Here is a 17,573-nt window from a genome sequence, read left to right as displayed (position 1 = left end):
CCCGGCATGGAGAGCATCCCCTCCTGTGCTTTCATCTCCCGGAATCCCTGCCAGCCTTCCCAGCATCAGCTGGAGCCCTCTTGCTCCCAAGCGACTGACTTAACTTCTCCACTCCAAGTCTACACTTGGCTCACCTTGCCTCCGGCTGCGCTCACGGTCTCGGTGGGTCTTGAGTGCTTGGATAGCTGGGGCATTCCATGGCCCTGAGGCGGGGCGTACTCTGCTCATTCAGGAAAATATTTCACTAGGCTCTTATGAGCTGCACATGGGAGATCACTCAGTGAGCAAGACAGGCCACGCTACCTGTACTGTGGTCTATCTTCCAACTACCTGTCCTTTCCTTCCAAAAGTATTCAATTTCAAAACCTTCAAGCAAATTCTTATTAATGACACACCCCGCTCTGTTATTCTCTCAGTGGAGACACTCAAGGGAGAAGCCTGGGGCTAAGACATCTTCATCTTCCTCTCCAGACAGCTTGCAGCTCTGCAGAGGGAACTCTAGCTTCATGGCACTCATGAACATGCAGATCAATCCAAGAGTCAGGGGAAATGACACCCCAAGTTATAAGCCTCTTGTTTTACCGTGGATTCATGAGCTGGAGTTTTCCCCCAAGCTCCGAAATAAACATGGTGGAGATCCACAGGCACCAATATATGGGAGGGAGGGGCTTAATGTGGAAGTCCTTGGGCAACCTAATACCCAGGGGCATTCTGGGAAATCAGTGGGAAGCAGGAAAACCTCCCTGGGGTTTTCCATCAGCTAATGTTACCTGCACTCACCCCAGGACTGCTCTCCTGCTGCCATCATACCCGGCTCAACCCTTCCCACCTGCCCGGATGATTCCTGGTTAACCTCAACCCAACACAACCGTATCTACACCACTCATTTGCTGCCTCCTCTCTAAAAGCTGTAGCCTCTCTATGCCTCCATTTCCTCAACTCTGAAATGGAGATAACAGCAGTGCTTGCTTTTGGACAGTTGTGAGGGTTAAATGATCTGAGCTAGTCCATGTGAAGCTTCTGGATCAGTGACTGATACAGAGCAAGTGCCCATTGGACGTCAGCTGTTGCAGTTGGTATTATTATCAGCATCGTTATGCTCCTGCCTGCGAGAGCTCAGGATTTTCTGTGGTCAGTTACCTTTTATGTGCAATCTAGTATCTTTGTGGGCCCATGGGGAGAGAGAGGGAGCTGGGACCACCCAGAGCCCCATATACTGGTACCACTGCTCCTGGCTCCCTTACAGGAGCACACATTGTGTGCCAGGGATGTCATCTATACAGGATTTCTCAAACTTTAGTGCATCTAAGAACCTGCTGGAGATCTGGCAAAAGCACAGAACACTGGGCCACACCCTCAGACTTTCTGATTCAGTTTGCAATTCTCCCAGGTTCCCAGGCAATGCTGCTGCTGGTGGTCCAGAGACCACACTTTGCAAACCACTGCTATAGGATGATGCAGGCATGAATTTTTCCACTTTGTCACAGCTGTATCCTCAGCACCCAGCACAGTGCCTGCACAAAGTAGGTCTCCAATAACCTCTTGATGATGATTTGTGTGTGCCTCAATAATTCTGTGATCGTCCAGCATGCGGCCTCCTGGCTCCAGGTAGTCACAACCTAGTTTGACAGGCATGTCATCTGACCTACCCCAGCCTCTGGGGGAAACCACCCCACCCCGAACCACCTTAACATGCATCCAGCAGAGCTAGAGGGCAGTCCACACCTGGCCTGAGTGATGCTTCCAACTTTGCCATGCCCAGCCGGCTCTGCACAGCTGCCTGTCATGATTAACCCGTGACATTTCCAACACTGTTATTGGCCCCAAGACTGGAAGAAGCCAGAGGTGAAAAACAAGTGGAGAGGTTGGGCATGATGGAGCAGCCTGACCACAGAGATAGCCGCTTTTTGCCTTTCAACAACCCACAGACTCTTTCAGCTTCTTGGTTTTTATTCCCCTTTATCCTTCCTTCCTTCTCTCCTTCCTTCCTTCCTTCCTCTCTTTCCTTCTTTCTTTACTTCCTTTCTCTCTCTCCCTCTTTTTCTTTCTTTCTTTCTTTACTTCCTCTCTTTCTCTCCTTCTTTTCTTTTTCTTTCTTTCTTTCCTTCTTCCTCTTTTCTTCTATCCTTTGGCTTGGCTTCCAGGCATTTTCTTTGTTTTTATCTTCTAAAATGTCTTTAACCATGACAAAGCACTCACCCAAAACCAGTGATAAGCTTCAGGAGTTCCTGAGTGAAGGATATGTAGAACTCTCTTCACTATCATATTATTCTAACATACAGTTTAAAAAATATTTGGTAGAACTTCCTTGGTGCTGGCTGCCTAATATGCCTAAATCACTCTTCTTTTCTCTCCCCACTTTCTTTCCCAAGAAAAGAAGATGTGACATAATTCTTTGCTGCTGAAGCAGCATTTCTCCAGGGGACTTTCTCCAACAAAAAGAGTGGTGTAGACCCCGCCCCACCCCCACCCAAAGAGAGAGCACCTCACAAAAATGAGATGAGTCTGTGGGGGGTGCTGTGGGTAGAAGTCCACAGGGGCCTAATTTGGGGTGCAGGATGGAGCCACGTTTCAAAGGGAGATTGGGAGTCTTCTTCCCAGGGCAGGTGCAATGGAGGCTGCAGGCTGGTTCCCCACTCCTTTGGAGCTACATCCTCCTAGGGTGTGCTGGGCCTTTAATTCAAGCAGAGAGGAACCCATGTAGCTGGGTATGTTTGTAAAGACTAAGAAATTAACACTGGTACATTACAATGAATTAAAATTTATGTTTTATTTGGATTGCGCCAGTTTTTCCACGAAGGTCATTTTTTCTGTTTCACGATCAGCTTGGCAAAATGGATGGTTTTAGTAATTCAGCAAGTTTGTTTGGAGAACTTTAGGTGCTTAAAGTCACCATTAAGGAATCACGTCTTTAAAAAGCAAACACTTTTTGATTTTAAGAAGTCTCAAGCATACCACACTTCTGGGATGGGTGATGCCATGAATGTACCATCAAGCAAGAGGATTCCATTTTCTGTCATTTATGGAAATTTGAAGATCACAAGCAGCTATATTTGTGACACAGCATGACAAGAGTCTGTGACCTGCAAGGGAGGCTGGCTGACAGCTGGCACAGTGCGTGGAGGCACAGCCCAGACAGACTCTTGTGTTCCCAGGCGCACATGGCATTGCTGTGCACCGGAGCACCTGAGGACCTGTGTCCTCATCCTGGCAGTGTCCCTCTCCAAGTAAGGGACTTCGAACTTCAGTGCCCCCTCTCTGCTCCTCAGTATCTTTGCCTGCAAGATAAGGGGGTGGGCTGGGTGGTCTCCAGGCTCCCACCTGCTGCCTACTGCTTGCCATGCAGAATGGCCCAGAATCTGAGACAAGGAGCAAGAACAGACATAGCCTAGGTGACCCCCAGGATGCCAGAAGGTGACTTCAAACCTCATCTCCTGGGCCCCTACCAAGAGGTCTAGTATCAGAAGTCAAGTTCAGAGACAGGAAGCATGAGGACAATTCCACAATTAGGAGTTTTAAAGACACCTAGCTCCCTGTAGCCAGTATGACTTCCCTGCCTCCCTTTCCCCAAGCCCTTCCTCAGGTTATACCCAAGGCCACCAACAGCCACCACAGGTTGGCTTTTCTGTGGACATGGGGAGGAAAAGTGGTTGGGGTGGGGGCATGTCTCAACACACAAGGCTGCCTGCTTTCTGCCTGTTAGGAGGATGTACCTCATATGCCCATCTCCCTCATACCCCTAGACCTGGCAGACGATGAAGCAGCAGCTTCCCCTGAGGGCTGGAGAGTTGCAAGGCAGAGCCCGGGGTGTGGCTGGAGCGGAACTATTGTGGGAGGCACCGCCAATGAACTTCTGCAGTGTTCTCTGGATGTGAGTATGAGGCCCAAGGGGCAGGAACTGCATAAAGGGTGCATGGCCCAAAATTCTACCACCAGAATGAACCAAGAGGACAGGACTGCACTGGGCTTAGAGCCCATTCACGGTGGGGTGTGTTAGTCCCTTCTCTCTTAATTCTGGGGCTGGGCTCCTGGGCCTCCACAGGGAAAAGGCTCTTCTAGAGCAGTACATGGAGTATCCTGGGAATGAGCAGAAGGTCATCCAAGGGTAAGCTCTGAAGGACAACACCATGAGAATTTGTGAGTTCTAAAGGTTTTTTTTGTTGTTATTGTTCTTTTCTTAAACATAGTACATACAGCCCAACTGCCTGCTGCATTTCTCTGATTTTTGTTACCATAATTTAAAAGGCTTGGGGCTTCCTGGGTATATAGGAAAAGCAAACAGTTTTTCTCTATATTCTCAACATTTCTGACACCAAATATGTAAGTGATTTCCCACACCAAGCACTTCTCCAATTCTCTGCAGACAACAAATGTGTGTCCCACAATTCCATTCAGCTCTAACACTATCTACTTGGAGTTAGTGAGGGATCCACAAGTTAAGAACTCATAAGATGCCCCCACTTCAGATGCCAACTGCAAGCCCCAACTTGCCACCTGTACTTCTGACCCACGACTGGCTATAAACTGGGGTTCCCACAACCCCTTTTGCTTGATAATTTCTTACAACAGCTCGCAGAACACAGGGGAACACATTTACCAGTTTATTCTATCCTAGAGGATAGATAAAAACACAGATGAGCTGCCGGAAGGGGAGATGCATAGGGCGAGGACTGGAGGGTCCCCAGCACAGGAGCTTCTGTTCCAGTGGAGTTGGGGGGCACCACCCTCCTGGTTCATGGATGTGTTCACCTGCACAGAATCCCTCCACACCCTGTGCTTTAGGGATTTTTATGGAGGCTTCATCACAAGGGCAGAATCAATTATTAATTTAATATCCAACTCCTCTCCCCTCCCTGGGGATGGGGGTGGGGCTGAATGTTCCGAGCCTCTGATCATTCTGAGGTCTTTCTAGTGACCAGCCCCCATCCAGGGGCCCACCAAGAGTCACCTCATTAGAACAAAAGATGCACCTATTATCCAGGAAATTCCAAGGGATTTAGGAGCTCTGTGTCAGGAACCAAGGTCAAAGACTAAATATTAGAACAAAAGATGCTCCTAGCACGACTATCACTTAGGAAATTACAAGGGTTTTAGGAGCGCGGTGCCAGGAACTAGGGGCAGAGACCAAAGGTTTATTCTTTATTATATCACACAGGGCCACACTGACTCCTGTGGTTAACGAGAACCACAGGTGTATATTTATCAGCTTGTGTGGAAATCTTCTGTGGGCTATTTCATTCTTCTTTTGCATCTCCCCACTACACTTCTCATGGTGCATTTGAATGAATGATGCTCACCAATTTACTCCTGTGGGTTCAAAGGACAGCAGTGGAGAGTGAGAGGTTAAGTCCCAGGAAGAAGAGGCTGAAACTCAGAGCTGTTGGGCACCACCGCAGCGCCACAGGCATCTGTTCTATGGTAAGATTTGGCAGGGCATGCTGAACTGAAAGAAGGACAATCAACTTAGTGACTCGACAGTGCTCTTTCAGATCAAGAAAAAGCATTCGTGTGTGTGTGTGTGCGCGCGCGCGCGCACGCGCACCTGTGGCCTGTGCCTGTGTGTGTTTTCTAATCCTCCTTCAAGGAAAATGAGAAAGAGAAGGAAAAAAAGGAAAAAACAAAAACAAAAAAACTCCAACGTTCTCTTAAGCTTGAGTGGCCAACTGCATTCCTCAATCGCAACTGTATGAAATGTTTCTGTTTGGGTGGTTTCCTTGAGGAGAAAAGAAGAAACAGCTTCTCTCCATCTATTTATAGTGTCTCTGGGATTGTCCACAATCATGGGACCCTTGACATTAATCCACTCTTGTCCCTGGCTCCCAGCAGGAAGAGCCTCAGCCTGAAATAACTGCAGGTTTCAGACAACATGCTCCTGGAAGTCTGCACCCACAAGGCATCAACTTTTGCATCAAACATCCCCAAAATGAGTAGGAAGAGTCCTGCAAGCTGGCAGTAGAGGCAGAGAAAACCTAGGGCTGAAACCAATTGGGATCCCAGGAGTCCTTGGCTAAGATGCAACATGATTCACTAGGGACAATTCTTAAAGGATGCAAGCCCAGGCCCCACTCCCATGGTTCCTTTTGATAGGACCCAAGGCATCTGCACTTTACAGAAGTGTCTCAGTGATTCCAGTGTGTTACCAGCGTCACCATATACAACTGAACAGTACTAGGCAGCCTCATGGCCCTCTCTAGTTAGAACCACTGGTTTTGACCCAGCAAGGCAAGTAGCTTCTATGCAGAAACGTATTTGTATAGGATGGATAAGGGTATGATGACCCTTTACCAGCAATGGGAATAGTCATTGTCATTTCTATCTAAGGGCATGGAGAGGGTGGTAAGGAGAGCTTGGGGGCAGGTATGTGCAGGCCACACCACCCAGGAACAGCTCAAAATATTAACCTGTGGCATATCAACCAGTCAGCAGGGTTCTGCCCAGGATTGACGGACCCAGAGAATCTGAGACTCTTGAACTCTTTAGAGGAGTGTCAGATTTTTTCTCTTTTTTTTTTTTTCCGTAAGTACAAGCCTCAAAATATAATCTACCGAAATTTAGGAGGAATGATCAAGAAGACATACTGCTTATTATCAATAACCAGCTAAACTCTTCAGCCAACTAGACAAATTGGTGATTAAGAATGTGGATGCTGGGCCAGGCGCGGTGGCTCATGCCTGTAATCCCAACACTTTTGGAGGCCAAGGCGGGCAGATCATGAGGTCAGGAAATCGAGACCATCCTGGTTAACATGGTGAAACCCCGTCTCTACTAAAAATACCAAAAAAAAAAAAATTAGCCAGGCGTGGTGGCAGGTGCCTGTGGTCCCAGCTACTCGGGAGGCTGAGGCAGGAGAATGGCATGAGCCCGGGAAGCAGAGCTTGCAGTGAGCTGAGATCGCGCCACTGCACTCCAGCCTAGGCGACAAAGCAAGACTCCATCTCAAAAAAGAAAGAAAGAAAGAAAGAAGGAGTGTGGATGCTGGTGCCAGACTGCCTGGTTCAAATCCCAGCACAACCATTTACTGTGTTGTCTTGCACAAGTTAATCTCTCTCTCTCTCAGCCTCAGTTTCCCTATTTATAAAAAAGAGATAACAGTAGTACCTACCTCAGAAGGTTGTTGTTGTGAAGAGTCACTTAGATAATATGTACAAAGTGCTTAGAACAGTGCCTGGCCCAGAGTACTGAAAACAATGTTAATTATTGTTATTACGGGGGGCACAGTTCTCAAAATTTCTGTCAGTTATTCTCAGGCATCAAGCCCTGAAAAATCAGGATCCAAGGGGACTCTCCCAAGACCCCTGATGGCAGCAGCAAAATAAAGATGCTCCCTCTTCCAGCCCTTTGGAGGGCCTTAGAAAGAGATTGGGTTAAGAAGCTTCTGGATGGGGCTGGTTGAGAAAATTATGATACATTAAAATGATGCAATGTGATGTGGTTATGAAAAATAATGGTGAGCATATATGAATATACATGGAAGCTGTCACTCTCCAGTGACTCCAGGCTGTTTATCAGATGGGTGCTCAGGTGTTCATGGGCGGTCGCCTGGGGACAGTCATTCTCCTCAAGTCTCCTTTCCCCTCTTCAGGTGCTGCGAGGACAGGTCCAGGTTGCCTGCAACTAGGGGCTCACCAGCCACCATTCCTGGCCAGGGCTGGGGCAGGGTCTTGTCCGCTCTCCCAGCCGTCAAAGACAGGTACATCTGACATAATGTGCAACTTTGGGAACCAGGATTTTCCTGAGAGACACCTCTTTCTTCTTCCTCTAACAAAGCTCTTCCAGGCGACCCATGCTTAAAATCCAGGGATGGAACTTGCACCAGCTAATAGCATGGGAAAAGGCTTGGCTGCATGTACACATGTGTGCATGGGGTGACTCCAACGGAGTGTTTGCTAAAATGTGGTTATCTCTGATAGAGTAGTGGGAGACTATTCATGAGTCTCCTCAGTTCATCCTTCCCAGAGCGCCCTCAGTGCATCCTCCCCAGAGTATCCTCAATCCATCCTCTCCGAGTCTCCTCAGTCCATTCTTCCCCGAGTCCTCTCAGTCCATCCTCTCCAAGTATCCTCAGTGCATCCTCCCCGAGTATCTTCAGCCCATCCTCCCTGAGTCTTCTCAGTCCATCCTCCGCGAGTATCCTCAGTGCATCCTCCCCCGAGTCTTCTCAGTCCGTCCTCCGCGAGTATCCTCAGTCCATTCTTCCCCGAGTCTTCTCAGTCCATCTTCCGCTAGTATCCTCAGTCCATTTTCCCCAGAGTCCCCTCAGTCCATCCTCCCCCAAGTCCTCTCAGTCTATCCTCTCTGAGTATCCCCAGTGCATCCTCCCCCGAGTCCCCTCAGTCCATCCTCTCCGAGTATCCTCAGTCCATCCTGCCCTGAGTCCCCTCAGTCCATCCTCTCTCAGTATCCTGAGTCCATCCTCCCCCGAGTCCCCCCAGTCCATCCTCTCCGAGTATCCTCAGTCCATCCTCCCCCGAGTCCCCTCAATCCATCCTCTCCGAGTATCCTCAGTCCATCCTCTCCCAAGTATCCTCAGTCCATCCTCCCCTGAGTCCCCTCAGTCCATCCTCTCTGAGTATCCTGAGTCCATCCTCCCCCGAGTCCCCTCAGTCCATCCTCTCTGAGTATCCTGAGTCCATCCTCCCCCGAGTCCCCTCAGTCCATCCTCTCTGAGTATCCTGAGTCCATCCTCCCCTGAGTCCCCTCAGTCCATCCTCTCTGAGTATCCTGAGTCCATCCTCCCCCGAGTCCCCTCAGTCCATCCTCTCTGAGTATCCTGAGTCCATCCTCCCCCGAGTCCCCTCAGTCCATCCTCTCTGAGTATCCTGAGTCCATCCTCCCCCGAGTCCCCTCAGTCCATCCTCTCTGAGTATCCTGAGTCCATCCTCCCCCGAGTCCCCTCAGTCCATCCTCTCTGAATATCCTGAGTCCATCCTCCCCCAGGTCCCCTCAGTCCATTTTCCCCCGAGTATCCTCAGTCCATTTTCCCCCGAGTCCCCTCAGTCCATTTTCCCCCGAGTCCCCTCAGTCCATTTTCCCCCGAGTCCCCTCAGTCCATTTTCCCCCGAGTCCCCTCAGTCCATTTTCCCCCGAGTATCCTCAGTCCATTTCTCCCCGAGTCCCCTCAGTCCATTTTCCCCCGAGTATCCTCAGTCCACCCTCCGCGAGTATCCTCAGTCCATTTTCCCCCGAGTCCCCTCAGTCCATTTTCCCCCGAGTATCCTCAGTCCATTTTCCCCCAAGTATCCTCAGTCCATTTTCCCCCGAGTCCCCTCAGTCCATTTTCCCCCAAGTCCCCTCAGTCCATTCTCCCCGAGTCCCCTCAGTCCATCCTCCCCCGAGTATCCTCAGTCCATTTTCCCCTGAGTCCCCTCAGTCCATTTTCCCCCGAGTCCCCTCAGTCCATTTTCCCCCAAGTCCCCTCAGTCCATTCTCCCCGAGTCCCCTCAGTCCATCCTCCCCCGAGTTTCCTCAGTCCATCCTCCCCCGAGTCCCCTCAGTCCATCCTCCCCCGAGTCCCCTCAGTCCATTCTCCCTCAAGCCCCCGCAGTCCATTCTTCACCTGAACCACCTCAGTCCTTTCTTCTTTGATGCCCCTCAGCTGACCCCTCTCTTTGTCCCCACTGTACCTCCTGCCCTGAGATGCAGCAGTACCTCCAGATGTGTTTTTATGTGTCACCACCTCCTCTGCTTCACCATCCTTTATTGGGTCACGAAGAGGATAAGCAAGAGGGTCTGAGCCTTGCTCAATCTGCCCTGCCCTGGGCAGGAGACCTGGTTTACTTGTTTTGGTGAGCTGGCCAGCTGTGAGCTGTTTGTTTGTGGGCTGTGGGATTAGGACTGGACTGTTTTCCTTACTGAGTTGGTGGAGTGGGTTGAGCGGAAGGATTCCAGGCTTAGGATGCCCAGGGCCTGGCCTGGCCTTTGCTGTCACCTCTCACTGCTGCTTGGGGTCTTAGCTCCAATGAGAAATGTTGAGGATGCCGTATTTCAGGGCAGGGCAGCTCTCTGGACACAGGTAACTAGGTTTCCCCCCTGCCCAAGGGGCTAAAACACTCGTAGTCTCTGGGGCTTTTCCCAGGAGTGGGAGTCTTGGAAAACTCAGAGGAAACAGGAAGGAGAACAGCTCCTGTCTCAGCCCTGGGCTCCCAGTTTAGGCTGCTCCTCCCCAAGGCCTGTCAAAAGCCATTTTCCTTCACCTCCCAGCAGATTCTCAGCATCCCCAGGACATGCAGTAAGTGGGGTCCTCAAAGGCTCTTTGATCTCCAATCCACGGGAGTGCCAGGCCATAAATATTATGTTACTACCCCCGTCACCAGCCCTCCAGTGCGACAATGTCTGTGCTTTTAATTCGGACTTAGATTAACAATGGTTACGTTCTGTTTAATGATTCCTCTGTCTGGGCTTTTCCTCTTAACTTGATTGAAAGTTCTTTTAGGATAGACACCATTTTCCCACAGGCAAAAACATAGGTTGAAAATTAACCAGGTGTCCAAACACACTTGTTGAATGACTAGGCTGACTGGAAGGACGGACGAATGGACAGATGAATGAATGAACAGCTGGCTGGCTGGATGGCAGACATCCTTCGCTGAGGTCTTCCCACAGCAGAAATAGTTTTTCTGTGCAATAATCTAACACGTATTTACTTATTATTGCCTGCCACTGTTATGCATCCTTGAGATTCATCACAGTGAACAAAAACAAAACAAAACAAAACAAAATCCCTCCTTTTTGGAACTAATATTCCATTAAGAGAAAATTGTAAACAATAAATGTTTAAAATAAGTACATTGTAGGCCAGGTGTGGTGGCTCATGCCTGTAATCCCAGCACTTTGGGAGGCCGAGGCAAGCAGATCATTTGAGGTCAGCAGTTCGAGACCAGCCTGGCCAACATGGTGAAACCCGTCTCTACTAAAAAAAAAAAAAAATATATATATATATATATACATACACATGTATATATATGTGTGTATATATATATATACACACATGTATATATATGTGTATATATATATTGTATATATGTATATATATTGTGTATATATGTATATATAGTATATATGTGTATATATTGTATACATATGTATATATATTGTATATATGTATATATAGTATATATGTGTATGTATATAGTATATATGTGTGTATGTGTGTGTGTATATATATATATATATATATGTATATACACACACACACACACACACACAAATTAGCCAGGCATGGTGGCAGGCACCTGTAATCCCAGCTACTTGGGAGGCTGAGGCAGGAGAATTGCTTGAACCCAGGAGGTGGAGGTTGCAGTGAGCCGAGATCGTGCCATTGCACTCCAGCCTGGGGGACAAGAGCAAGACTTCGTCTCAAAAATAAATAAATAAATAAGTACATTGTGTAGACTGTCAGCAGGGATAACTACCAAGGAAACAACAATAAATAGTAGAACAGGGTAAGAAGGGTTAGGATTTGGGAAGAGGCAGTTTGTAGCTTATAGAGGAGTAAGAGTGGATCTCACTGAGATGGTAACATCTGAGCAGATTGGAGGGAAGGGAGATGGGGGATCATATGGCTATTTGGGGAAGGAGTGTTCCAGGGAGTGAACAGGCAGTGCAAAGTTTTTAAAGTGGAGCTTGCCTGGTGTGTTTGAGGAACTGACTGCAGTGAGGTTAGTAGGCAGGAGCAGAGTAAACAAGGAGGGGAGAGTAGAAGGGGATGAGTTCTGAGAGGTAGGGCTGGGATGGGCTGGGAGATCCCACAAGGCCTTGGGGAAATAGAAAGCCACGGAAAGGTTTTGAGAAGAGGAGTAATATGATCTGATTTAAATTTTAAAAGCCTCCCTCTAGCTGCTTTGCAGAGGGACAAAGGTGGAAGCAGTTAGGAGGGTATTGCAGTAATCCAGGTGAGAAAGGATGGAAGTTCCAACCAGGATGGGAGCCAGGGAGGTGGAGAGCCCAAACTATTGGAAGGAGTTGCCAGCAAGTGAGATGGAGATGGCTATGAATGAAGGAGGTTCACTAGGTGGGGGTGGGCATGGGGCAGATCAAGAGCTTAAGGTACCATCCAAGTAGGCATCCAAGTTGAGATCGAAGCCCAGATACATCAATTTAAATTTGGTTGTCCGTGGTGTTTAATACGCAAGGCCACGGGATTGACTGAGATCACCAAAAGAATCAATATAAATAAAGAAGAGAAGAGGACTAAGGACTGAGCCCTAGGGAATATCAACCCTAAATGATCAAGGAGATGAGGAGGAACCAGCAAAGGAGACCAAGAAGGAGCAGCTTGTGAGACAGGAGGGAAACAAAGAGAGCCATGCTGTTCTGGAAGTCAAGTGAAGAATATACATCCTGGAGGAAAAAGGATCAACTGTGTCAAATGAAGCTGTTAGATCAACTAAGTTGAGGACTGAGACCTGACCCCTGGACCCAGCAATGTAAGGGTTGACAAGAGCAGGCTGTGGAGTATAGGGGCAAAAGGCTGGTTAGAGTAGGTCTAAGAGGCCAGGCACAGTGGCTCACGCTATAATTCCAGAACTTAGGAGCCAAGATTATGCCATTGCACTCCAGCCTGGGCAACAAGAGCAAAACTCCGTTTCAAAACTAAATAAATGAATAAACAAACAGTGGGTCTAGGAGAAAATAGGAGGAAACAAACTGCAAGAATGAGCACAGACAACTTTCTGGAGAAGTTTTGCAGCAAGTAAAAAATCAAACAAAAAGTTGAAGGAGAAAACTTTCAAGGAAAGGTTCTTTTAAAATGGGAGAAGTAATCACATGCTTGTGTGCTGGTGGGAATGATTCAGGAGAGAATGAACAATGAAGATGTGAGAGAGAAGCAGGCAATATTGTTGGAGTGATATCCTTGAGTAGGTGAGAAGGGATGAAATCCAGTGTGCAGGTGGAGAGGTTCCCTCTAGAGAGGGGCATGGAAAGTTCATCCCTGTTAGAGTCAAGGAAACAGAAGATACAAGGTCAGATGCTGGCAGGTGGGGAGTTGTGGTCTGAAGAGGGAAGAAGGTCATCTGCCAGGAGTAATATGGCGGGAAGGTGTTAGGGGTGTGAAGAGAGAAGGGATGGTGTGAAGTTGTCATCTAGGATAGTGGATGGACTCTGGGACAGAGTGTACGATGACCTGGCAGCAACTACAGGCCTCCTTGAAAATTGTGGGCCTGAATTTAAAGTGAGATCAGTCACAGGCTTGTATTTTTTTTCCACCAACAAGCATGGAGTAAATGGAGAGTTGGATCTAACCATGGTTATGGTTTTGCCAAAACAGTACAACGAAATGAGAGGGACAAGGGTGTCAAAGGGATACACAAGGGAGTGATTATGATAATTGACCATGGAATTTAAGTTGCATTCTAGTAAGAAGGGTTTCCATTTTAGTAAGTGGGAAAATGTGAGGTGTTTTACTTTGCCAAGAGTGAACTGTAGATGGAAAAAGTCTGAGACTCACTGCCTGGAGCCATCATTAACTCGGTGACTCCCTGATGATTTAACGGAGGTGACCTGCCTCCCAAACTTGCTCTCATAATTGGCCGGCGAAGAGATATGATGTAATAGATAAGTCAGCGGTGGAACAGGGAGATTACGAGCTGTCCTGTTTTACCAAACTTGCTGTTACGCTGCCCATGGAGCACCCCATTCGCCCAAAGACACAGTCCTCCCTGCCCCATCAGCAAGCCTGGCCTCACCGGGAGTAGCTCTAGCAATGTGTCTCAGCCAGGCCTTCAAACTCCTCCAACCTGGGCTGAAGGAGCTCTGCCAGGCAGCTGCCTGTCCCTGTCCTCTGGCCTCCCTTCATATGGTTGGCCTTTCCCCACCCAATCTGTTAGTCCTGGGATGGCAGTGTCCACTCAGTTCACAGCCTTTGATTCCCAGAGATTTCTGATTCTCTTCTTCTGGCTTATAGGACCAAGTCCTTGGCTGCTCTGCCCTACTACTCTTCCCCATTACTATCCCCCATCCAACATCCAAGCGGGGCCTCACCAGCCGGTCTCATTCCTACATATTCAGCCCTGGAACAGCTGACTCAGCCTTCCCCTACCACTGGCAGAGAGTCACTTCTAGGCCTGTGTCCAGAATCATGATGATGATAATAATAACAGTAGTAACTACTACAATGTAACCACTGAGATGAACCAGATCTACTTTGCTTCCTGCTATGCTCATGTTTCCAGAATGCAGCATAGAACCTTACACATTGGAGGTATTCGGTAAATGTCTGAGGAATAAAGGAATAGATGAGTACCATCTATCAAGTGTTTACTAAGCCCCAGAAAGGGCACCTAAGTCTTGTTCTCATGTTACCTAATTTAATCCTCTAAACAAACTTTAGCAAGGGATAATACTGTCCTAATATTATGGGTGAGGAAATTGAGATGCTAAGGAATCATATAGCCAATAAATAACAGAAACAGATGTAAAACCCAGTTCTAGATGTCTTTTAAACCTACTACCCTGTACAAATCTATCCTGTGAGTCCCCAAGGTCAGTCTGGCCCCACTAAGAACAGAACAAGAGATTGCAAATCAGAGCCCCCTGGGCCAAAGCCCTAAGCAGTCAAGCTACATCTCATGATGTGTTACATAGAAATGGCAAGCCGCTGGCTCCCAGAAATGTTTTGGTTCCCCCTCAGCTCTGGGAAGCCGGGCTCCAATGCGTGACTGCCCAGTCCCCTCAGATAACTCCGGACAGAGGGTACAAGCTGACCATCCAGAGCTTTGGCCAAGAACTCTAGAAATTCCTCCCGCTGGTGACCACCTTCAGCCCCTCCCCTCCGCAGCTGGACCACTGTGCATTCCAGGCAGATGTCTCAGACATGAGGTGGGACTTCAGTGATTTGGCAGGCTGAGTATCTGAAACAGATGAAAAGACTACTAGTCGTCCCCAAACATCCATTCTCTCTTTAATAATAGAACTTCCAATTTTAGATGGCTAAGTTCTGGGAAACAGAATGACACCAGAAGTCATGTGTACTTTTTCTAGATCCATGGTCCTTAACTAGGGGTGATTTTGCCTCCCAGGAGATATTTTACAATGTCTAGATATATTTGTCATTGTCACCACTGGTATCTAGTGGATAGTGGCCAGAGATGCTGCTAAACACTGACAGTGCACACTAAAGAGAGTTATCTGGCACAAAATGCCAGCAGTGTCAAGGCTGAGAAATTCAATTCTAGATCTTATCCTTAAAAGGAATGCACACGGCCTCCTCTGGTTTTTTCCTCCTCTCCTCCAGGCTACAAGTTGAGGAAAACTGGAGCAATCTCCTTGGACTTAGAAAATGGAAACTAGGCCAGGTGTGGTGGGTCACGCCTGTAATCCCAGCACTTTGGGAGGCCAAGGAGGGTGGATCACGAGGTTAGGAGATCGAGACCAACCTGACCAACATAGTGAAACCCCATCTCTACTAAAATACAAAAAATGAGCTTGGCGTGGTGACACGCACTTGTAGTCCCAGCTACTCAGGAGGCTGAGGCAGGGGAATCCCTTGAACTCAGGAGGCAGAGGTTGCAGTGAGCCAAGATTGTGCCACTGTACTCCAGTCTGGGTGACTAGAGCAAAACTCTGTCTAAAAAAAAAAAAAAGAAAGAAAGAAAAGAAAAAAAGAAAATGGAAACTACCTGCTTGGGGATGTCAGAACCACAATAACAGCCTTGGATGACCTACCTCTACTATTACCATGAAAGAGAAATAATCCGCCTTGTATTTTGGGGTCCTTTTGTTATAGTAGCTTAGCCCATACCCCGATATGAGGGATTTTATGAGGCTAAATAGGATTTCAATTTAGCATAATTTAGTGTAATTCCTTTTTTTCTATCCTCTTTCTCTCTTACCCTTGCTTTTGGTAACACCCTGTGATGGGCAGAATAATGGCCCCCTAAAATGCCTCTGTCTTAATCTCTGGAACCTGTGAATATGTTAGGTTACATGGCAAGGGGGAATTAAGGTTACAGATGCAATTAAGGTTGCTAATCAGCTGATCTTAAACTACGGAGGGTATCCCGATTACCCAGAATTGCCCACTGCAATCACAAACATCCTTATAAGTGAAAGGGGGAGGCAAGAGAGGCAGAATCAAAGTGACGCAGCATGAGAAGGACTCAACTGGCCATTGCTGGTTTTGAAGATGAAAGGGAGCCACAAGCCAAGGAATGCAGGGAGCCTCTAGAAGCTGGAAAAGGCAAGAAAACGGCTTCTCCCCTGGAGCCTCCAGAAGGAACCAGTCCTGCAGTCACCTTGACTTTAGCCCAAAGAGACCCCTTTAGGACTTCTAACCTTCAGAACTGAAGGATAATCAAGTTATATCATTTTTTTTTTTTTTTTTTTTTTTTTTTTTTGAGACGGAGTCTCGCTCTGTCGCCCAGGCTGGAGTGCAGGGGCGCGATCTCGGCTCACTGCAAGCTCCGCCTCCCGGGTTCACGCCATTCTCCTGCCTCAGCCTCCCGAGTAGCTGGGACTACAGGCGCCCGCCGCCACGCCCGGCTAATTTTTTTTTGTATTTTTAGTAGAGACGGGGTTTCACCGTGTTAGCCAGGATGGTCTCGATCTCCTGACCTCGTGATCCGCCCGCCTCGGCCTCCCAAAGTGCTGGGATTACAGGCGTGAGCCACCGCGCCCGGCCCAAGTTATATCATTTTAAGCACCAAGTAGTGTGGTGATTTGTTACAGCAGCCAGAGAAAAAGAATATTCATCGCCTTCTTTCTTTCTCCTTCCTCTCTCCTCTATCCCTCTTTTCAATCTAGCTTCTGGGGATCTATTCATTTTCTATGAAAGTATGAGCCACTGTGTAGGACAGGCCAAGGCCATAGTTTGCCTATGTCTGGAGTCTCCTGGAAAGCCCTCACCAGCAGGATAGCCTGTGCACCTGCACATGGAAACAGCAGCCATGCTAATCTGGAGCATGAGTTCGGTCCAGCAACTCATGAATTTGACTCTAATTTCTTTCATGATATGTTTTCAGAAACACAGATTTCATCAACATCCAAGATCCTGCAGTAAGGAGCCCAGGCTGCTCTTTATGAATCCCAGGTCATCACTACGTGGTCTGCTTTCCCAAAGGTGCTCTGCCCAAAGCCAAAGGGACCAGTAGGCAACAGCCATGTTAACTGTAGGCGGAATTAGCCAGCCCTGTAATTCCAAAGTGTTTAGCTTTGGAGCACAAAAAGTTAAACACCTTCTTGCAACACATTGTAAACATGTCAGTGTGTTTAACATGTTAACCATGCTCTGTTCTCCTGCCCATGTGTTTAGAAAAGAAACAGGTTATGATGTTTAACTAGTGAATAGATGTATGCGCTCATAGCGGCTAACACTTTCTAAACACTTGTGGATGCTTAAAATTATGATGTGTTTAAGATTCGAACACATTTGCTTTTCTACACTCTTAATCCAATGAGTGCTGGCTGCATTTTTTTTTTTCTAATTGCGAGGGTTTGTCCACCTTGCAAAGGCCAGTCTGCCATGATGAGTTCCAAGAGCTATCAATTGCCCTTTTTTAAAATTAGCATTTTCTTTGATACACGAATCCCCTTCTCAAGGAAAGGAATAACTAGAAGAGTGTAAATAATAGTCATTC

The 17,573-nt window shown here is 47.7% G+C and overlaps 1 long non-coding RNA gene across 2 annotated transcripts; it reads right to left on the bottom strand.

Moving 5' to 3' along the window:
* Positions 1-5,126: 5,126 nt before the first annotated feature.
* Positions 5,127-8,712, bottom strand: LOC129143117 (uncharacterized). Of its 2 annotated transcripts, none has more exons than XR_008546234.2 (2): positions 7,103-8,712; positions 5,127-5,307 (listed from the first exon to the last, which is right to left on the bottom strand). It is a non-coding gene; the product is annotated as an uncharacterized LOC129143117 (long non-coding RNA). The 2 variants fall into 2 exon arrangements; XR_008546235.2 differs by having other exon boundaries at positions 5,127-5,438; positions 7,103-8,631.
* Positions 8,713-17,573: the final 8,861 nt, after the last annotated feature.

The sequence above is a fragment of the Pan troglodytes genome, chromosome 12 (assembly GCF_028858775.2).
Source record: "Pan troglodytes isolate AG18354 chromosome 12, NHGRI_mPanTro3-v2.0_pri, whole genome shotgun sequence".
Classification (NCBI taxonomy): Eukaryota; Metazoa; Chordata; class Mammalia; order Primates; family Hominidae; genus Pan; species Pan troglodytes.
The sequence above is the reverse complement of the archived record's forward strand: the minus strand, read 5'-3'. Positions and strand labels throughout refer to the sequence as shown.